Genomic DNA, 10,852 nt, shown 5'->3' with positions numbered 1-10,852 from the left:
GTACCTGTAGTCCCAGCTACTTGGGAGGCTGAGGCAGAGGAACTGCTTGAACCTGGGAGACAGAGGTTGCAGTGAGCCAAGATCACGCCACTGCACTTCAGCCTAGGTGACAGAGAGAGATTTCATCTTGAAAAAAAAAGAAACACACACACACACACACACACACACACACACACACAGAATGAAGGGGGGAAAGAACCCCACACAATCTCTCAGTAAATTAGAAAAGCATTAAGAAAATACAACATCCTTTCATGAAAGAAAAAAACGCTTAGTAAACTAAAAGTAAAAGGGAATCATCTCAACCTAAAAAAGGCTATCTACAAAAACCCATAGCTAACATCAAAGCTAATGGTGAAAGATGGAATTACTTCTTCCTAAGATCAAGAATAAGAATATCTGCTCTCATCAGCTCTATTTGATATTGTACTAGTGATACTAGTTACAGCCAGTAGGCAAGAAAATGAAATAAAAGACATTCAGATTGGAAATGAAAAAGTAAAACTATTTCTACTGCAGATGACATAAATCTAAAGAAAGCCACAAAATCTATGGTAACTAATAAATGAATTTAGCAAGGTTACTGGCTATAAGAGCCACCTTGTATTTATATAGACTATAAATGAGCAACGTATAAATGAAATTAAAGCAATTACATTTATGAAAGCATCAAAAAGAATGAAATGCATAAGAATAAATTTAACAAAATATGTGCAAGACTTGTACACTGAAAACCAGAAAACATCACTGAAAAAACTTTAAACAGATCTTAATAAACGGAAAGACAACCCATGCTTCTGAATCAGAATACTCAATATTATTGAGAAGACAATACACTTCATATTAATCTGCAGATGCAACACAATGCCTATCAAAACCTCAAGCTGCCTTTTTAGAGGCAAAAACGGACAAGTTGATTGTAAAATTCCTACGGAAATTCAAAGAACCCAGAATAGCCAAAACATTCTTGAAAAAGAACCAATTTGGAGGACACACACTTTTTGATTTCAAGGTTTACTACAAAGATACAGTAATAAAGACAATGTGATAGATTGCATAAGGATAGAAACATAGAACAAAGGAATTACACTGAGAACCCAGAAATAAATCCTCTACTTTTGGCAACTGATTTTTGACAAGAATCCCAAGGCAGTTCAAAGAAGAATACTCTTTTCAACAAATTGTGTTGGATAGCTACATGAAAAAAAATAAAGTTGGACTCTACCTCACACAGAAATTAACTCAAAATGGTTCATAGATCTAAGTGTAACAGCTAAAATTATAAGAGTATTAGAGAAAACATAGGCATAAATCTTTGTGACCTAGGAGTAGAAAATGGTTTCTTAGATATGACATCAAAAGATGACAAAAAGAAAAAAATAAATAAATTGAACTCCATCAAGATTTAAAACTTTTGTGCTTCAAAAGATATCATTAAGTAAGTGAGAAGACAATGCCAGAAATGGGAGAAAATACTTACAAATCATACATCAAGTCCCTGACAAAGGACTTGCATATAGAATATGTAAAGAACTCTTACAACTTAGCAATAAAAATGCAAATAACTCAGTTAAACATGGACAAGAATTTGGGTAGACATTTAGTCAAGAAAGATATACAAATGGCCAATAAACACATGGAAAAACGCTCAACATCATGAATCATTAAGGAAATGTAAATTAAACCATAATCAATTTAACTACTACTTCACATGTATGAGGATGGTTATAACCAAAAAGAACAGACAAATGTCAACAAGGATAAGGAGAAACTGGAGCTCTCATATATTGCTGGTAGTAATGCAAAAAGTGAAACTGTTTTAGAAAACAGTTTAGCAATTTTTCATGAAGTTAACCCAGAAAGAGTTATAGTTACTGAGTTATAGTTAACCCAGAAAGAGTTTTAGTTACTAAGTTATAGTTAACCCAGAAATAGTTATAGTTATCTGAGTTACTATAACCCAGAAATTCCACTCCTGGTTATATACCCAAAATAATTTGAAACATTTCCATATAAAAACTGCACACAAATGTTCATAGCAGATAATAGCCAAAAGTGGAAGCATCTCAAATGTCCATCAACTGATGAATCAATGAACCAAATGTATCTCCATACAATGCAGTATTATTTGGCCATGGAAATTAATGAAGTATTAACTCATGCTACAACATGGATGAACTTAAAATACATTAGGCTCAATGAAAGAAGCCAGTCATAAAAGGTCACATATTACATGATTTCATTTCTGTAAACAGGCAGATCTACGGAGACAGAAAGTAAATAGAGGTTGCCAAGATTTGGGAGGAAAGGAAAATGGGAAGTGGCTCCTAATGGATATGGGTGATATATGAACAATATCTCAATAAATCTGTTCTTTAAATAAATTGTATCATTCAATGTTGTCAGGACTGATGAAATTGGTACAACTACATATTATTAGCAGCTTAGAAATCAGTACAATTCTTTTCTAAAGCTTAGAAATCAGTACAATTCTTTTCTGAAGCAAATTTGACTATACTTTCCATGAGCTGTACAAGTCTTTCCATCCAGTAATCCTGCCCCTGGGAATTTAAACCACGCTCAGTGCTGAAACTATGAAGAAAGTTATATGCCTGAAGATTTACTCTTTACAATACTAAAAAACTAAAAACCTCAAATGCTGTACAAAATGAGGATACTTAACTTTATCAATTCAACTAGTTTTTCAAAAAATGGTCAATTGTTAAGTAAAAATGTTTTATATTACATATTTTAAATTATTTATACCTACAGACAAGGACTGATAAACAACATGAACCCAGGAAAATAAATGGCCTGTTAGCTTGCTATAATCATTGGGATCCCTGTCCTGTATTTTTAATATTATTTTTGTGATGATTGTGAATGTACCACAGTATTCTTTGCAATTATGATGCTGTTATATTTAAAATGTTTTCAAAATGTTTTAAAGATGATTTCGGAGTGCTTTCAAAAATTATGCTTGTGGGTGAAAGATGTGTGGGTACCCTGGATATCTGGACGATGATTCCAACCAGGAGAAAACACCAAGAGATCACAGTCACATGGGAAGATCCAGCTGACTCCAGTGAAGAAGTGTGAGGCGTCTACCTTCCCTGAAGAGTAGCTTGGCAGGATTTTCCCCCTGGTGGAGCAACCAGGCTGGTAGAGACAGGTGAGCCCCTCCATCAACAAAGAGTAGGACTACAGACTTGTGAAACCTTAGAAGGAAATCTGTGATGATAGGAATGGTAACCCCAAGGAATGTTTCTTATGTGAATCAATGACTGGAGCACAACACTGGATCTTTAAAAAAAAAAAAAAAAAAAAAAAAAAAAGATTATATTTCTAAGTAGTGATATAACATGTTTTTATAATTTTTCAAATTAAAGCATGACTATTGGCCAGGCACAGTTGCTCACATCTGTAATCCTAGCACTTTGGGAAGCCAAGGTAGGCAGATCACCTGAGGTCAGGAGTTCAAGACCAGCCTGGCCAACATGGAGAAACCCCATCTCTACTAAAAAACCACAAAAATTACCTGGGTGTCGTGGTGGGCACCTGTAATCCCAGCTACTCGGGAGTCTGAGGCAGGAGAATTGCTTGAACCTGGGAGGTGGAGATTGCAGTGAGCCAAGATCGTACCACTGCACTCTAACCTGGGGGACACAGCAAGACTCCGTCTCAAAAAATTAAATTAAATTAAATTAAATTAAATTAAAGCATGACTATATATACATTTATATATGGTAAAGTACAAAAATCTAAAGTCTACAACTAGGTGAATATTTATTTAACTGTAAATTCATTTCACTACTATTCAGGTCAAGAGAGATCTTTTGGTGTCACCAGCAGCCTGCTCATGCCCACTTGCAGTTGATACCACTGCTGAAGGCAACTGGTATCTGACCTGTATCTCCACAGATTAGGTTTGCTGCTTTTGAGTTTCACAAATATGGAATTACTCAGTACGTACTCTTTTGCATCTCCCTTTTCTTGCTCAACGTTATGTCTGGGGAATTCATCCATGATGCGCGTGAGACTGGAATTGTTTTTCATTGTCTCTGGACTTAACGATTTCTGTAATCTGCCTCCTGCAGAATATAGAACAGTGCACTTCCTTTTGTTTAAATTTCACTGTGATGTAAAATTAAATGCATGGTTAAATAAACTGTTTTAATAGGAGAAAGTTGAAAACAAAAAGTCATTTAAGAGCATGTTTGGGAAAATCAGTAAGATTGTGTGGTAATCCTGTGAAGGGTGTTGGCAGAGCTAGAAAGCGGAGAGATAACGAGTTGGCTAAAATGGTAAACAAAGAAAGCTTGCACTCCTGGGAGGGTTTGCAGGAAACACACAGCAATCCCAAAGCCCTTTGGACTCCTGGGTTTGAGGCAGATGCAGTGCAATTCCAGTGGTCTCTTCTGTTCTACTGTCAGCCCATCTCACCTGGTTCAGATCAGTTTAGGTTCTAGTGGGAATGAAGAGGAAAAACTTTCTTTACAATTTCAGCTGTCAGCAAGCTGTTGTTTGCAAATTCCAGGCTTCCAGACAACAGCACAAAGGGTTTGCTTAGGGAAAAAAAAAAAAAAAGTTTCCTAAATGCTGTAACCCATGTTTTAGAGCTTGCTCTGGGAGATGGAATACAACTAGTAATAGTAATAATACTATTAACAGTGTAAGTCTGTTTTTATCTAACGGGGGAGACTGGGGCAGGTGTTTTCTGCATCCACAGCTGGTGACCTTCTCAGTGGTTTCTCTCCCTCTCTGCACTGACTTTTCCCTCTGAGTTTTCTGTACCGAATCTTTACGTCATAGAAAGGTAAGGTAATTACTAACTTTTAAATCTACAGAAGCTAGTAGAAAAGCGTGCTGGCTGCTTGCCAAGCCAGCTTTCATTGACATACAAAAATTCTTTGTCATAACTAAACACATTAAGATATATAGAAAATATTTTGAAGTTAAATGGTTTCACTTTCTTCATAATTAAGGTAAAACAAAGTTATCGTCTAGTAAAACTGTAAGCCTAAATTAAGAAATCTTTAAAGTGCATTTTAAAATATTAATATAATTTCTAAATACTTTAAATATTAATATAATTTCTAAATCAAGTCATGTAGAGAACCTAAAAAAATAAATTCTCCTTTGACATTAGACTTAGCCTCACATTAACATTAATTCCAAGAAGCAAACATTTGATTTGACTCGGAATTATATTCTGTTTGAGTTTGGGTGCTATGTTTGGAGATCACGATGTACCCTACTGAAGCAGCATGTGAACACCAGGAAGAAAAATAACAATTATTTCTTGAAAAAGAGTGATGAGACCATGATCAAAGACTGGTCTTTTTGGTTGAGATAGAGAAAGTGCCAAATGTCTGATAACATTAGATTAATTTGAGACCCAGAGAACGTTTGGGTCAAGCCAACAAACTTATCTTTATTTGAGCTCTTAGCAACCTGTATGGCAGGTGTTTATTACTCTTGGACAAGTGCCTTCTGTTTATCTGGAAAGCGTTCATTGAGACATGAGTCTCCATTATATAGGTATGACATGAAGTGGTAAGAAGTTGTCATGCAAATCCGTGTTGTAAGGAACCATGTTTTATTAGGAGAAGATGTTCATGATGAAGAATTTCTTAGACAAAATGCAGATTAGACTCATGTTTACATCATCCCCAATTATAAGATCCCCAGAGAAAATGTGTCATTGTCCTCCATGGAGTTGTGCTTATTTCAGGCAAAATTATTTTTGATGCGTATGCCTCCTTTCTTGGTGCCTGGTAAACAATAACTCCAGCTGTCAAGTGCTAATGCAAGAGATGGAAATTCCATTTTTCTTTTCTTCTACAGGAAACACAAAGATCCTCCATGCAATCTCCTGGGCTATTGTCATATAGTATGATTTATGTATTTCTTGTATATTTCTTTCTTTTTAAATCTGGAAGTATATTCTTTTGTTTTATTGGGCTATTTATTCTCTTGACATCCTTGGATGTGAGTTAATGGAACCATGATAAAAGGATAGAGAAGTGGAACAAACAAGCCTGATGGTATAGATTCAGGACTGCCTGACAGATTAGGGATAGCAAGGAGAGGAACAAAAGATAAAATCACCTGATTCATGTGCACTGGGATGGTCCAAAAAAAACTAGTGCTTGAAGTTTCACTATGCTGTAACTCTGGAAAAGAAACACAGAAAAGATTAGGTTATTATTACAGGAATTGAGAAAAAAAATTTTTTTTTTAAATTAATTTTGATATACAAAATCTAAAAGCTTAATCTAAGAGCCTAGAACAATGTTTTGTGCTCAATGAGCATTTTATAAACATTTGTTATTTAAAGTCAGGGAAAGAGTTTATGGATGTGAGAACAATGGAATGGAGTGGACACACAACTATTATTTTATCTGCAGAGAAGAGCATCCACTCCCCTTCCGGCCATGCCCAACTCATATGGCTGAGATTGGAAGCTGCCATCCTCCTACAGATTCCGCTGTGGTGATTGATGTAGAAATGGAAACCTAAATTAAAATAATCCTAGCGCCTTCCCTCCACGGTAATTGGCCCAAAGAAGAACACTTAACACAAGCTGAGCCAACTGGAGGACTTCTCCCAATTTTTCAAGTTGGAACCATGGAAAGTGATAAAACTGGAATAATGTAAGCTTGAAAACTGCTGTTGCCTAGAGTCCCAAACTCCATACTCAGGCAGAAATGAGTCTGAGATGGTGAAGTCAACCTGTGGATGGAGACAAGAGGGGAAAGGGTCCTGACCACATTTGACCCTGGTTCCAGCCGTCCCCTAGGTCCAGTTTTATCTCTGCCCTTTATAATATTTGTCCACTTGAGCCAACACTGCCCCAAGAAAGAGTTTTGACTAATACAAGGAAAAGTTAAACTTGAACAAGATAGATTTGGGAGTAATCTAGGCTCTAAGCAATAGGAGGTAAAGGATTATATCATTCATCTTTATAATCACAGTGCATAAAATAGTGCTTGGTACACAGTTGGCAGTCAATAACTCTACAGTTTTTCAAAATATATTTATCAAGTGTCTGGAGAACATGCTAATTACTGAGAATAAAATAGTGAGCAAGACAAGTGCAGTCCTTGCCCTTAAGAAGCTTTCAAGTGGAAAGCACAGAGAAAATGATAACTGGCAATGATAGCATAATAAAAAGTAATACTTTTTTTTAGGAGACTGGGTCTCACTCTGTCTCCCACACCAGAGTACCAAGGTATGATCACAGCTCACCGTAGCCTCAAACTCCTGGGCTCAAACCATCCCCCCGCCTCAACCTTCTGAGTAACTAAGACTACAGGCATGTGCCACCGTCCTTAGCTAATTATTTTTTTATTTTTTATAAAGACGGTATTTCAGTATGTTACCCAGGCTGGACTTGAACTCCTGGCCTCAAGAGATCCTTTCTGTCTCAACCCCCAAAATGTTAGGATTACAGACATGAGCCACCACCCCTGGCCAAGTAATACTTTTTTGATAGGGGGAATATATGATTAGTTATAATTTTGGTATGACAAGTAGATAGCCTAGCTAATCCAAGTTAAAAAGGGAATTATTAGTTAATGGGGTGTCTCACAGAACACAAGAGGAGGAACACAGCCTGACTTTTGGGAGGACAGGGACTGGGAATTGCAGAGTCATTGTCTCCCTAGGAAATGTTCTGACTCTCCTCTCTGCTTCTCCTTTTCTTTTCCCAAAAACTGTCTTATTTGCTCCCCAGTCCAAGTGCTGTTGTAAAACTGGTCACAGCTTTTAAGTACAGACCTGTCCAGAGAAGACAATTATATTGACCAGAATTCCCCTAAGGAGGAATATCTACTCTTGAAAGTAATGCTTCAATAAGCTCTTCGATTAGCTGATTGGCTTAGTAGGTGAGCCCTCAGGGCATGCTCATGTCTGAAAAGATGCTTGCTATAAATTACTATGCACCAAACGTGGAGGAGAATTAGTGTGGCCCAGGAGAGAGACAGAGTTAGGAAGGAGAGGGAGAGGGGAGGGACTGAATGAACTCTCCCACCTCCATTCCATTTATAGTAAAGACTATTAAAATTATAAGATACTGGTGATGATGGATATTTTACTGGAAACTAACAAAAGAGCTGAGTTGTCTGGGTTGCAGCAAAATAAGACAGTGCCGGGAGCAGGAACAACCAAGTCACACAAGCTAAAGGTTTAGCCACCTAGAGAGGTTGACTCATTCTCTTTGTTCAATTTCAGATGACCAGGAAAGAATTCTGGTTGGCTTATCTTGGGACAAGTGGGGCTGATAGAAGAGTGGGATTATGTACAAAATGACAGTTGGATCCACATTTATGTTGGGGTCGGCTGGGGTGTTACCAGTGGAATGTATCACAGTTACCGATTGCGAATCTGTATGGGTTTACAACAACCTCAATTCTTCCTTCCTCAGAAGAAAGAATTCCACTGAGGGGCATAAGGCAGAAAAACAGACCAAGGCAAGGTTCAGAGCAGCAGTGGAAGTTTCTTTAAAAAGGTTTTAGAATAGGAAAGAAAGGAAAGTACACTTGGAAGAGACCCAAGCAGGCAACTTGAAGGACAAGTGCGTCATTTAACCTTGATCCTAGGACTTTAAAGGCTGGCCCACTTCTGATGTCTTGCGTCCCTTTCCCACGATTCTTCCCTTAGCGTGGGCTGCCCGCATGCACAGTGTCCTCCTTACCTTTGGGAAGTGAACACTCCTACTGTGTTTAGGAAGTTGTAAGCTTAGCCATCTGAGGCGTTCTTCCCTTTTCTGATGGAGTGCCCCAGGAAGGTCATGCGCCACCATTTTGTCTCATAATGCGCATGCCCAGGAAGTTGCTTTTTCTCACATCTGCATTCAGTCAACACTTTGGTGCAACAGGTGTAGACCATCAGGAAATGGCCTCTCCCTAGCACTAGCTGCCAATTTATCACTTTGAGGCGATGTGATAATTGCCAAACCATCACTCAACATTCCTGGTGGAGGGGAGGGCGCCCTCTCTTGTCCTGTTCATGCTTAACTACCCCTAACAGAGGGGCAGTTAAGGGAATTTCTTGTGAATTGGTCAGAGCTTTCAAAAGGTCTTCAATACAGGACAGAAATGGGTGTCTAGAATATATGTGTGAGAGACATCTCGTCCAAGCTAAATATTCTTTGAGTGAAAGAATTAATACACAGAAACTTTCTTGGATGGCTTGGCAAACGCTGTGATATAAACAGAAGAAAGACAAAGCTATGGGTCATCAGAAGTCTAGAGTGAGAAAAAGATATGAGGTGAACAGAGGGTCAGGAGAATCTGCGGTGTCAAGAAAAGTAGAAGCCAAGACAGAGAGAAACACTAGGAGCCTATGGATGAAGAGGGTGAAATAATGAAACACAACCATGTGATAGCTGAAGGGTGTTCCAGTTCTCCTTGAGGTCTGACTTGATGAGCAAAGGGCTATTATCCTGAAGACCTGGTTGTTTTGTTTAACTTCTGGATGTTTTTCTCTGTGTGTGTGTGTGTGTGTGTGTGTGTGTGTGTGTATGTATGTGCATGTTTACCTTACCTACCTTCCTTCCTTATTTTTTAACATATCCTTACAAATAACTCTTATTACCTGAGATGCCCTAGGCATGTTTGTGATCCTGAAAATCTGAGAGAGTTTAATAACAAAACCACCAAGGAAGAAAGGAAGGAAGAAAAGAAAAAGAGAGATCATTCTTATCAAGTAGGAGCTAACTTCTCTCCTCCAATTGCTGTTTTATTCTTATTTCAGTTTTCCTGCCCATCTCCACTTCTTTATTCTTTGTGATCCTTTCTCTCCTAGCCTTCAAAAAAAAAAAAAAAAAAAAAAAAAAAACACCAAACCTAAACCTAATCCTACCTATCTTTCTCCTTTGCTGTTCTATTTAGTTACAGTATAATGATGTACAGAGCTCACCAGGTTACTCAACACTTGACTTATGCAAATTTGACCTTATATAAATTATTATATAAGGAACACAGTAAAGTTTTAGAAATGTAGAAAATTTGCACTTTATATGAAAACAAAAAGTAGCCTAGTGCATAGATGAATGTTAAGAAACCAATTGCCCTCCATCTTCTGTTGTTTTGATGCATCATGTCACATTGCCATGTGTTAGAATCACAGCCCTCCATCCTTGACTCTACCGTAGTACAGGATGCAGTTAAGCGCTGAGACCCTGGGATGTGGCTGCTTGGATTTGTATCCTTTTTCTACCATTTTCTAGCTGAATGACCTTGAGTAAATCCTTAAATCCTCTAAGCCTCAATTTTCTTTCTTTCTTTCTCTTTCTTTCTTTCTTTCTTTTCTTTCTTTCTTTCTTTCATTAGTTCCTTCCTTCCTTCCTTCCTTCCTTCCTTCCTTCCTTCCTTCCTTCCTTCCTTCCTTCCTTTCTCCCTCCCTCCCTCCCTTCCCTCTCTCTCTCTCTTTCTTTCTTTCTTTTGTTTTGATGGCGTTTCACTCTTCTTGCCCAGGCTGGAGTGCAATGCTGCAATCTCGGCTCACCGCAACCTCCGCCTCCAGGTTCCAGCGATTCTCCTGCCTCAGCCTCCCAAGTAGCTGGGATTACAGGCATGTGCCACCATGCCTGGCTAATTTTGTATTTTTAGTAGAGACAGGGTTTCTCCATGTTGGTTAGGCTGGTCTCCAACTCCCAACCTCAGGTGATTGCCTGCCTCAGCCTCCCAAAGTGCTGGGATTACAGGCGTGAGCCTCCCTGTGCCTGGCCTAAGCCTCAATATTCTAATCAATGAAGTAGGGGTAATGTTTTCTTTCTCAGAGTTGTTATAAGAGATAGATCAGGTATGGAGCTTCAGTGGCACAATCAGTTGGTGCATGGTACTCA

At 38.2% G+C, this 10,852-nt stretch overlaps 1 long non-coding RNA gene across 1 annotated transcript; it reads right to left on the bottom strand.

The window, feature by feature from the left end:
* Positions 1-2,922: 2,922 nt before the first annotated feature.
* Positions 2,923-8,821, bottom strand: LOC105485572 (uncharacterized). The gene is made up of 4 exons (XR_989673.2): positions 8,699-8,821; positions 6,112-6,176; positions 3,974-4,091; positions 2,923-3,303 (listed from the first exon to the last, which is right to left on the bottom strand). It is a non-coding gene; the product is annotated as an uncharacterized lncRNA (long non-coding RNA).
* Between the last annotated feature and the right edge of the window lie 2,031 nt (positions 8,822-10,852).

This window comes from Macaca nemestrina, chromosome 16, assembly GCF_043159975.1.
Source record: "Macaca nemestrina isolate mMacNem1 chromosome 16, mMacNem.hap1, whole genome shotgun sequence".
NCBI classification, from domain to species: Eukaryota; Metazoa; Chordata; class Mammalia; order Primates; family Cercopithecidae; genus Macaca; species Macaca nemestrina.
This window is presented reverse-complemented; position numbering and strand designations above follow the sequence as displayed.